Source organism: Hemiscyllium ocellatum, unplaced genomic scaffold (genome assembly GCF_020745735.1).
Source record: "Hemiscyllium ocellatum isolate sHemOce1 unplaced genomic scaffold, sHemOce1.pat.X.cur. scaffold_93_pat_ctg1, whole genome shotgun sequence".
Lineage (NCBI taxonomy): Eukaryota > Metazoa > Chordata > Chondrichthyes > Orectolobiformes > Hemiscylliidae > Hemiscyllium > Hemiscyllium ocellatum.
In genome coordinates this window covers 1440553-1451924 of record NW_026869319.1, presented here as the reverse complement: position 1 = coordinate 1451924, position 11372 = coordinate 1440553, and positions in this window count along the sequence as shown.

The window sequence follows — 11372 nt, the reverse complement described above, 5'->3', positions numbered from 1 at the left end:
ATCAGAAATATACTGTTATTTAATAGTTGTCGATATCTAAACACAATTATTATTCAAGTTATTTTGTTTGTGTCACCTTATTGCATTCAGCTCAAGATAGCATCTAAACACTTCCTTCCAGCAAAGAACATTTTTATCCTTAGCTGGTAGCTTGACCATTACCTGAATTGTACCTTTTTCCTTGTTATGAAAGTTTCTCTTGCCCTTTGTCTGTGAGTGCTTCTGTCTGAAACAGTTACACAGGCTCCCACTCAGTTGGTTGGACGGCTGGTTTGTGATGCAGAGGGAAGCCAATAGCGCAGGTACAATTTCCCACATTGACAGAGGTCACCATGGAGGGGACGTTCTCGGAAACTCCAGGGCTCAACTCCACTCTCCTGCTAATCCCTCATATCCCTCAATTCGCTGATATGTCAAAATCCAATCCAGCCCATCTGTAAAAACAATCAGTGGCCCAGCCTTCACAACTCTCTGATTTAGTTAAATTCAGACTTCACGACCTTCTGAAAGAAGACATTTCTTTGTATCTCAGTTTCAAATCGATATTCCTTATTCTGTCTCTGAGTTCGAGACTCTGCCCAGGTGTGGAAACACATTCTCAGCATCTACCTTGTGAAGCCCCCTCTGTATCCTTTACGTTTCCGTAATATCACGCTCATTCATTTCAAGCACAATGAATAATCGCCTCACCATTTTAGATGTATTCAATAATTCAACCCTTCCATCCAGGAACCTGCGTACTGTATCAATCTAGTTACTTGCTGCAACACCACGCTGACTTTATGTTTCATACGCAGGAACACTCCAATCCCTTTTTACTGATCCTTTGTTGGGAGTCTTCTTCATTAAATAACGGCCTGACTTTTGGTTCGCAGTGTCATCCTCAAACTCGGATGTATATTGCATTAAGCTCCCGCCGTCCGGCTGTCAGATTAGACTGTAAATAACTGATGCCATCGGACTGTTATTTGTGATACTCCAGTAGATATGTCTTTATCATAACGATCCATTAATCCTGACTATCCAATTTCTATGTGTTGACCACCCGTCATCCCATGCTAATACATTGTCCGTAACACCATGAGCTTCTGTCTTCTGTAAGAACCTTTATTTTGTGATACGTTGTGGAAGATCTCTGGAAAGCCACATGCCTACCAGTTCCCCTTTATCAAGTCCGCATGTTAAATTTTCAGGGATCTTAGGAAAACTTTGGAGACAATATATAGTTTCACATTCAAAAAAACCACGCTGAACCTGCGTGAAGTTTTTCTAAATGCCCTTCAATTCTTTCCTTAATAATAGACTCTCGCAGATTCCCAGTAATAAAGGTTAGGCTAAATGTTTCCTGCCCTCTGTCTCATTGCTTTCTTGAAGACAGGCGCCACGTTGGAGGTTCTCCAGTTTCGCTGGAATACTCCTGAAATCTAGAGAGTTACGGAATCTTTCACACAGTAGCACCAGTCATTCCGTAATCACTTAAAAAAAACAACTATGAATTACTGCTGACCGGTCTACCCTTACTCTTGTCCGTTTGTCAAAAAACCTTGTTCCTTTTGTTAGAGACAGTTCAGAAACTTGCCTCATATTAACATTTTGTTTATGTCATTGACATGCTTACAGTGCCTTCCCTTGTGAGGAACAAGGCAAAGTACTGCTGTAATTTTTGCCTGTTCACTGTAGCCAGTTCCACAGTCACATCCTCCAAATGACCTCAATATACTTTCCAGACTTCATTTCTACCTAAGTTCACACATTCATTTTGAAGTTTTTATATATACACAGAAAATTTTGTGATGCTTGTTTGTATATTTCTTGCTAATTTACTTACATCATATCTTTTGTTCCCCTTTTCTCACTTTCTAGATTCATACAGTCACATCACACACAAACAGACCCTTTGGTCCAACTTGTCCATGCTTAACTAAACTAGTCCCATCTGCTTTCACGTGTCCCATATGCCTCAAAACGTTTCCCATTTATATATTTGACCAAATGTCTTTTAAATGTTGCAGCTGTACTTTCATCTATCACTCTTCATCTTGCAGTTCATTCCATACACACATCATCCGTAATGTGAAAACGTTGCACCATTGGCCCTTTTAAATCTTCTCCATTTCCCCTTAAAGGGATGTATTCTATGTTTGAACTCCCCACCACCACCCCCAATCCCGCCACTCCTCTCCAGTGGAAGATACCTTGGCTCTCCATCCAATCTATGCCTCTCGTGATTTTATAAACTTTTATAACGTCACTTTTCAACCTTCTCCACTCCATCTAATACTAACTTCAAGAACAAGCACTTGATCGTAAGCACTGCAAATTTGAAATAATATTCAAACTGACAGGTAAACAACACAGACAAAACTTTATACTGTGATTTGTTTTTTTTTCTCTCCAAGGAACAATGCTAAGACAGCGTGAAACCCTTACCAGTACCATTAGGAAGTCAGACACTTGAATTCCTTTGTAGAAACAGGGTGATGATCCCTACACTGAAAGCGTATCTTTGGCCAAATCCGTAGTTAGAAGGGGAATTCTGATACCACACGGTAAGCAGAGTGAGATGAAGGCTGAGTATACTTGTTGAAATTTGGATCACAGTGTGAATTCAGTACAAAAGAGGAGGTATTTTCAATAAGGTTTATTCCAAGAAGGAAACTTTCCAGAATGAGATGAGAGTGGGAGGTGCAAAACAACATGAATGGAGAGGTCGAGTCACACTTAGACCAGAGGCAAAGTGACAGCACAAAACACAGCTTGATGCTAGTGCAGGGAATGTAAACCTGATCAAAAAGCCTCAGAGAGGAACCATCATGTGAGAGAATGTGCTCTGTAATTGGAGAGGGATAACCTGGAATCAGGAAGAGGAGATGAGCAAGGAAGAGGATGCAGCAGCAATGGCAGGGGTATCTGGAGGTAATTCAGGATGCACAGCTGAAATTCATGCCCAGCATCTGGGCACACACAATGCTCGTTAATTTGCGAATGAATACTATCCTTCACAGATTTCGTCAACCACGGGCAGTTCATCTTCTTCGGAGTCCTTTTTGAACAGAAACAATAATTGCTGAGTGTTATGGGATATCTGCTTGAATGTCTACTCCTGTATGTCCACTGCCCTTCCTCTGGGTTTATTTCCACATCCCTCTTCAGACCAGATGAGAGACAGAAATCCTCAATTTAAATGTTTGGTTCTTTTAAATCAGGAGGAACTTCTGCATGTGGCTGAATACACGATCTGCGGATGCTGACTCCATTCTCCCAGTTTCTCCATCTCTGTTGTTTCTGTTTGATGATGTCACATTCCAGTGAACTGCCTCTGACGTGATCTCCTTTTTCTTCAAACCAGAAATCCCCTAACTCTGGTGGACAAGTCCTTCAGCTGTCACTGTCCCATCGCCCACAGTGTCGTCCTCACTCCGTCCCCTTCTTCCCAGAACAATGATATATCTCCCCTTGTCATCACTTCCTACTGCTCTCGAATCCACATTCGTGGAATCATCCTCTGCCACTTCCACCATCTCCAGCAGGACTACACCATCAAACACATCTTCCCCTCCCGTCCACTGTCAGTATTACATGGGGACCATTCCTTCTGTGACATCCCCATCACCCTGAACACTTCCCCACTCCCCCCATGACACCTTCCCATGCAATTGCAGAAAGTGCAACACTTGCCCAACCACCTCTTTACTCCTCACTATCCAAGGCTCCAGTCGCAACTTGCAGGTGAAGCACCATTTCATTTACACTTTCAATCCAGTCTCCTGTCATTGCTGCCGACAATGCAGTTTCCTTTACACTGGGGAGACCAAACAGAGACTGTTTTAAGGAACACTTCCACTCTATCTGTAGGAATAATTCTGACCTTCCCATTGCTTCCCATTCCAGTAACTTACGTTGCTCTCATGCTGACTTTTCGGTCCTGATCTGCTGTAATGTTCCGAGGAAGCACAACCCAAGCTGGAGTAACACCTCCTTTTATACTTTGGTACATTTCAGCCTGAAGGAATACATATTCATTCCCATGATTTCACAGCCTACCCCCATTACGTCTGTTTTCCAATTTTCATGCATTGTGCTGGCTTGTCTGTGACTTGTTTATCTTGCACTCAATTGAGAGAACTTATTTCTCCCATTTATACTTTAATTTACACCCATTTTATATCTGTTTCCCTTTCACCTGGCATTGCATCTCCACATGCTCTGTTTCCCATCGTCCCTCGTCCACTTTTGTCAAGGGATTAAAGAGTTCTTTTCAGTTCTCAATAAGGGTCATGCAGGGCTTGAAACACTACCTCTGTTTCTCTGTCTCCACAGATGCTGCAAGACACGCTGAATTTCTCCAGCAATTTCTGGTTTTGAACAGCTTTAAAGACGTGTGTCAAAGCTGCCCAAATGCCCTGTCCAACATGAAGCACCATACACTGAGAAGTGAACAATAACGCAAGATGTAGAAATTCATTGTTTCTGAAACGACGTAAGACTGGCATCATTGCCGCTACAGAGAGCTTAATGAAGACCATGAAGAGAAACAAAGGGAAACACATTCAGTTTAAACACCGAAGGTGGCATGACTGAACGGGAAATGATTCAGATGAATGTTAGAATTAGAATTTCTATAGTGTGGCAACAGGCCCTTTGGCCCAACAAGTTCACAGCGATTCTCTGACGATTTAATCAAACAGACCCATTTACATATCTTACATTTATCTCTGACTAATGGACATAACTGAACACTATGGGCAATTTAACCAGGCCAATGCACCTAAGCTGCACATCTTTGGACAGTGGGTGGAAACCGAAGCACCTGGAACAAACCCACTCAGACATGGGGAGAATGTGCAAACTCCACATAGTCAGTCGCCGGAAGATGGAATTGAATCTGGGCCCGTAGTGTTGTGAGGCAGCAGCGCTAACCACGGACCCCTGGTGCTGCCCGGCGGGGCATGTTTAGGGGTTTTGAGAATCATGACAATTAAGAGGTGTGACACCATGGACAAACGCTCAGAAGAATGAGAATACTTATATGGAAGTGTTACCACATCAGTAACCAGAGTAGGTCATGGGGTGATGGGTGAATGGGTCTCGGTGTGAACTAGGGGACAGATAGCAGTATTGCAATGCAGAAATTGAAGCTCAAAACTGGAAGTTTATGTGGTACTTTCGATCACAGCTGGACAGAAGGCGAAATGTATTGAATCACAATCTGCAACATTTTGCCCAGGATAATCCCTCAGTCTGTCATTTACATTAAGCTGATCGATGTTTCAGAGATGAGTTGGTGAATGTACCAGCGGCAGAACCATATGTAACTAAAAATGATGACAATCCATTTAAAGCTACTGCACTTGACCACTGTACTTACATTCCAAACAGCAGGACTGATATCTGAGAGAGAGGGCGAAATGAATATAACACAACCAGATCAGATATAAGCTCTACAGTTCTGCCACATCCAGTCAGAAATGCAGTTGAACTATGAAACAACTGACAATAAAAGAGGATTCCACAAATATTATTTAAAAACAAGATTGTTCAATGGGAGTACGGCGTCAGTGGTTCAGTCATCATTTATTGCTCAGTTATTAGTTTAGAGTCAACTACTTTGCTGTGGGACTGGAGTTACATGTGTCCAGAGCAGGTGTGGATGGTAATTCCCTTCCAAAAAAAGCATCAGTGAACCAAATGTGTTTCTCCTACAATCAGAAATTGATTCATGATCATCATTACACACTTAATTCCAAACATTTGTTGGATTTGAATTCCACCATCTACTGAAACATGATTCGATCTTAGGTCACCAGAATATTACTGGGGTTGTTAGACTAACATCTCAGCAGTTATTGCTGAGGCTATTGCTCTACCATTCCTCAAAAAAATGGAGCCTTCCTGTACATCAGTGTAAAAGACAAGGATGCAGTGTCTACACCATCCTCAGCCAGAAATGTTGCTTGAATAATGCCCACATAATCACAGATGCCAGTCTTCAACCAATTCGGTTTTCCACACGTGACATGAAGAAACAGTTGAATGCAGTCGATACGACAAAGCAATGGGCCCTGACACCATTCCTGCAATAGAACAGAAGACTTGTGCTGCACACCAAGCCGTGTCACTGGGCACGCTGTTTCATTCCAGCTCCAACTCTGACATCTCCCTGGCAATGTGGAAGATTACTCAACTATATCCGATCCCTTAAGAGGGGAATAATTACAATCTGACCAATTGCCACCCCCTCAGTCCTATCACGACAGTAAAATTGGTGAGAGTTCTTCCTGACAGAGCTGTCAAGTAGTACAGAAATAATCAGCTCAGTGCGGTTTCTCATAGTTCCCCATGTGGAGATGGTGCCGTTGTGGAATTGTCACTGGACTACTAATCCAGACCAGGTAAAAGCTTTGGCAGCTGGTAGAAGTTAGAAACACTTAATAAAATATCGAGATCTTAAATCTGGTGCCTGTAATATAGACCTTGAAGCCCATGTCAATTGTCAACATAAATTTGCTTCCCCAGTGCACTTTCAGGAAGTGAATCTCCCGTGATTTCCTGGTCTGGCCTAAACGTGACTCCAGATACACAGATATGCAGTAACCTCTTCAATGGTCTCCGAAACTGCCAAGCAAAGCCGTTGTATCAAACTGTTCCAAGATCTTAAAGGTTAAACCTGGATAGAACCCCGGGAACCAGCCTCTGTATTGGAAAAGAGAACGGGATTTACAGTCCTGGCGACCCTGCAGGGACCTCTTTCCTGAAATCTGAGAGTTTCTAACAACATTTACAGAGCTTTCCCACAGACTGCACAGAAACATCGGGAAAGCAGTAGGTCATATAACACATTGAACCTTCCCCACTCTACGTTTTGACCAAACATCTCTTCAATTCACTTTTCCCAAACACTGTATTCTCTATATCCATTGAACTGATTGACTATCGGGAATAAAAAAAAGAAGTAGGAATTTCGGTCCATCAATTTTGCTCTCCCTTTCAATATAATGATGGCTGACCATGTATTCCCACACCAAACTCCTGCTTCAACTTCATCCCTTTAGTGTCTAGAAATCCTTATTTATATTCAGTGCCTTTGCTTCCACAGCCTTATGTGGCAGAGAATTCCCCAGGTTAACCAGCCTCTGAGTGCAGACATTTATTCTCATTTCAATGCAGAGTGACCTGTTTGCATCCAATACTGTGGACCCCTTGTTTGAGACGTTCCAGCCAGGGGAATTATCACCCCTGCTGACAACCTGTCTCGCCATGACAGAGTTTTATATATTACACGAGATCTCCACTCATTTCCTAAACCCCATGGAATACAGGCCCAGTCGCCCCAAACTCTGCTGCCACAACAAGCCTGTCATCCCAGAGATCAGTCTGGTTATCATTCGCTGCTTTCCCTCAATGTCAGGCTTATCCTATATTAGGTAGGGAGATCAAATGTGCACACAATACTGCACAATTTTCGAGATGGGGATTCACCGAGGCCCTGTACAGCTACAGTAAGACACCCTTACACCTGGACTCAAGTCCCCTGGAAATGAAGGTCAGCATACTAATTATCTTCCTATCTGCTTTCTGTTGCTGCTGTCTGTGACTGGTGTACAAAGAGATTGAGATCCTTTTCAATGATACAGCTCCCCACTTGGTGTCTCTATGTACAGTGGGCATGTGTCAATCTCAATTCAAGTATTGACTTCTGGTTTCAGAATTCACTGCCCTGCATTGACCTCAGAGTTTGGTGAAGAAATCAACTAATGTATACACAGAAGTACTTTCATACAGCAATAGGCTTACATCAGTTCTTTTTGAAATGTTAGCCTGTTATTCTATATTTCCAAACAATGTGCTCAATGTCACGTCTACCCACATTGTTCTTCACCTGACAGGTATTTATCCATTTCCTCCAATTGCTCAATCACCTTTGAACTTCTTTACATCCTGACCACCTACTCACAATCTCAATTTGGGGCCAGCAGCAGATTTGGAAAGATTACATTGAATACCCTTGAACAAATGTTTGATAAGCTTTCTGAATAGTTGGGTTGCAAACACAAATTCTTGGATTATCATACTAGTCATTGCTTTCCACTCCAAAATATATAGAACTGTTGCTGATTCACGTTTTCCTTTCAACTCTCCCATTCTCCACCCATACCAGTAAATTAGATCTAGCTGTTACACACTGTTATGGGCCAGGACAGACCTCCTCAAATAATTTCAAGGAAGGAGCGCAAACCCAACATTTACTCATTGATTTAAGCAGGTGTAAGGTGGATATTCCAGAGGTGACGCGGCTGAATGAAACACATACAGAAGAGGATAGCAGACAGAATAACTTAACCATCTGGAAAACCAAAAAAATTTTCCCAATTGAATGATGTTGTTCCAAGTACTTGAAACAATCCACATTAACAACCATGGCAAAAACAAAAGGAAAAATAAACCCCAGGTTCTTACAGGAGAGATGTCAGAGTGAGGGCGAATCAGACTCGGTCTGCTTCTTTGAGTCTGGTAGCTTCACGACTGGCTGCCTGCTTTCAGCAAGCAGCAAGACTGTGAAAAATCAAGCCAAACAAACCAAAGCAGAGGGTCTGCGCTGGGAGAACTGGCCACTTCTCTTTCCTCAGAACAGAAGAACAGAAGGACTAGGATCAAGAGTAGGCCGTCTGGCCATTCGAACATGCTCTGCCATTTAATAGTATATTGGCTGACCTATTCGGACACTCAGATCCACTTACCCACGCTCGCACCGTATCCTTCATTTACTTCATTCTTCAAAATACCTTAGCTTTAAAAGCATCAACTACCTCACTGAGCAGGCAATTCCATAGAATTAGAACACTCTGGATGAAGAAGTTCGTTCTCAATTCAATTAAAAGCTACTTCCTTCACTTGCCAGTGGAAACATCCTCTCTACTTGTATGTTATTCATTCTCTTCACTATTCTATATGTTTCGATTAGGTCCGAACCCCATCCTTCTGAATTTCAATGATTATCATCCCAGTATACCCAGTCTCTCCTCATAAACCAACGCTTTCAACTCAGGATTCAACCCAATGAAACTCCTCTGCACCCCATCCAGTGCCAGTACATTCTTTCTCAAGTAAGGCGGCTTAATCTTCATAAAATACTCCAGGTGTCGTCACACCATCACCCTGTACAGCTGCAAAATATCTTACCTGCTTTTAAATCCATTTCCTTCAGCAATGAAGGACAACATACCATTTGCCTTCCTCAGTACTTGCTGTACTGCAGACCAAACTTATGTGTTTCATGAACATGGATACGCAGGTCCCTCTGCAGAGCAGCATACTGCAACGTTTTACCATTCAAGTAACACTGGTAATCCTAACAAATGGATGAATTCACATTTGCTTACATTGTATTCCATCTGCCAGACGTTTGCCTACTTACTCAAAGTATCTGTGTTCCTCTAAAACGTTTCACAGATCTTTGCACACTTCACTCTGCCACTCATCTTCGTGTCATCTGTAAACTTTGACAAACTCCGTATGCTCCCAACACCACATCATCTCTATAAATTGTAAATAATTGCAGCCCCAACACTGATCCCTGAAGCATGCCACTAGTCACTGATTTCCAGATATGAATAGCACTCATTTAGGCTCGCCCTTTACTTCCTGTTAGTCAACCAATCTTCTATCCATACTAATACTTTACTCATAACGCCTCTTATGCAGCAGCCTATTGTGTGGCACCTGTCGAACACCTTTTGGGAACCTAGATATATCACATCCACTGAAGCCTCATTGTCTACCTTGCTCATAATGTCTTCATAAATTTCCGAAACACTGCCCTTCAGGAACCCATGTTGTGTCTGCGCAATGGGCCGATTTCTATCAAAATGTCTTGCTATTTCTCCCTTGATAATACACTCAAGCATCTTACCCACTGTACAGATTAAACTAACTGGTCTGTAGTCCCCCATCTTTTATCTACCAGCCTTTTTAACCAGTGACGTCTCATTTGCTGTTTTCCAATCAGCTGGAACTGCCCCAAAGTTCAGCAAATATTTAGAAAATTACCACAATTGAACTTGATATTACCTCCGCTATCTTCTTAGTACCCTGGAACTCATTTCATCAGGGTTTTGTCTTCCTTTAGATCCATTAGCTTACCCAACACTACCTCCACCGTAGTAATGATTGTAAGCATGTCCTTTCCTACCCACATCTCTTTGTCAATTACTGGCATGTTATTAGTGTCCTCCATTAGGATGATCGATGCAAAATACCTGCTCAATGCCTCGGCCAATTCATCCTATCCTATAACTAAATTTTCCATCTCGTCCTCTAAATGCCCAACATTTACGTTAACCACTCATTTTCATTTTATATATTTAGGGAATCATCTGCAACCTCTTTTCATATTCTGTGCTCTTTTTCTTTCTCTTGTGTTCTATCCTACTTTTCTTTATAGCTCTTTTCGTGGCTTTCTGTTGAGTATTAATGATTTTCCAATCTTCTAGGTTCCTGCTTTGCTTGGCCGCTTTGCATGACTTCTCTTTAAACTTGGTAGCCTCGCTTATTGCTTAGACACCCGATGCAGATTACCCTTTTTCCTAGAGTCTTTCCTTTTCACTGAATATACTTTTTATAAGGACTTTGAAGAATTCCTTTGAAATCGTCCACTGCTCGCCAATTCTCACCATAAAGTATTTGTTACTAGTCAACTTTAGCCTTGTCCTCCCTCATTCTTTTGTAGTCTCCCTCGTTTAAGCACAGGACCCGAGTATTTAATTTTATCTTCACACTCTCGAACTGTATTTTAAATTTAGCCATACTGTGATCATGCCTTCCAAGTTGAATTCTAACTATGAGGTCATTAATTATTCCTGTCTTATTACACAGGACCAGATCTAGCATAGCTTGCTCCTTATTGTACGTGCTTTTATTTTAGAGCAGTCAAACCCAGACATTTCGGATTCACTGCTTTTAAGACACCTTTGAAAAAAAAACAAGGACAGCATGACCTTGTTAAAGGTGTAACATTTTCACAACATTAGACTTGGGACTTGATTAGGTTACTTACAGTGTGGAAACAGGCCCTTCGGCCCAACAAGTACACACCGACCCGCCGAAGCGCAATCCACCCATACCCTTACATTTACCCCTTACCTAACACTATGGGCAATTTAGCATGGCCAATACACCTGACCCGCACATCTTTGGACTGTGGGAGGAAACCGGAGCACCCGGCGGAAACCCACGCAGACACGGGGAGAACGTGCAAACTCCACACAGTCAGTCGCCTGAGTCGGGAATTGAACCCAGGTCCCTGGCGCTGTGAGGTAGCAGTGCTAACCACTGTGCCACCGTGCCGCCAAAACTTCATCAAAACGTTTCTGAAA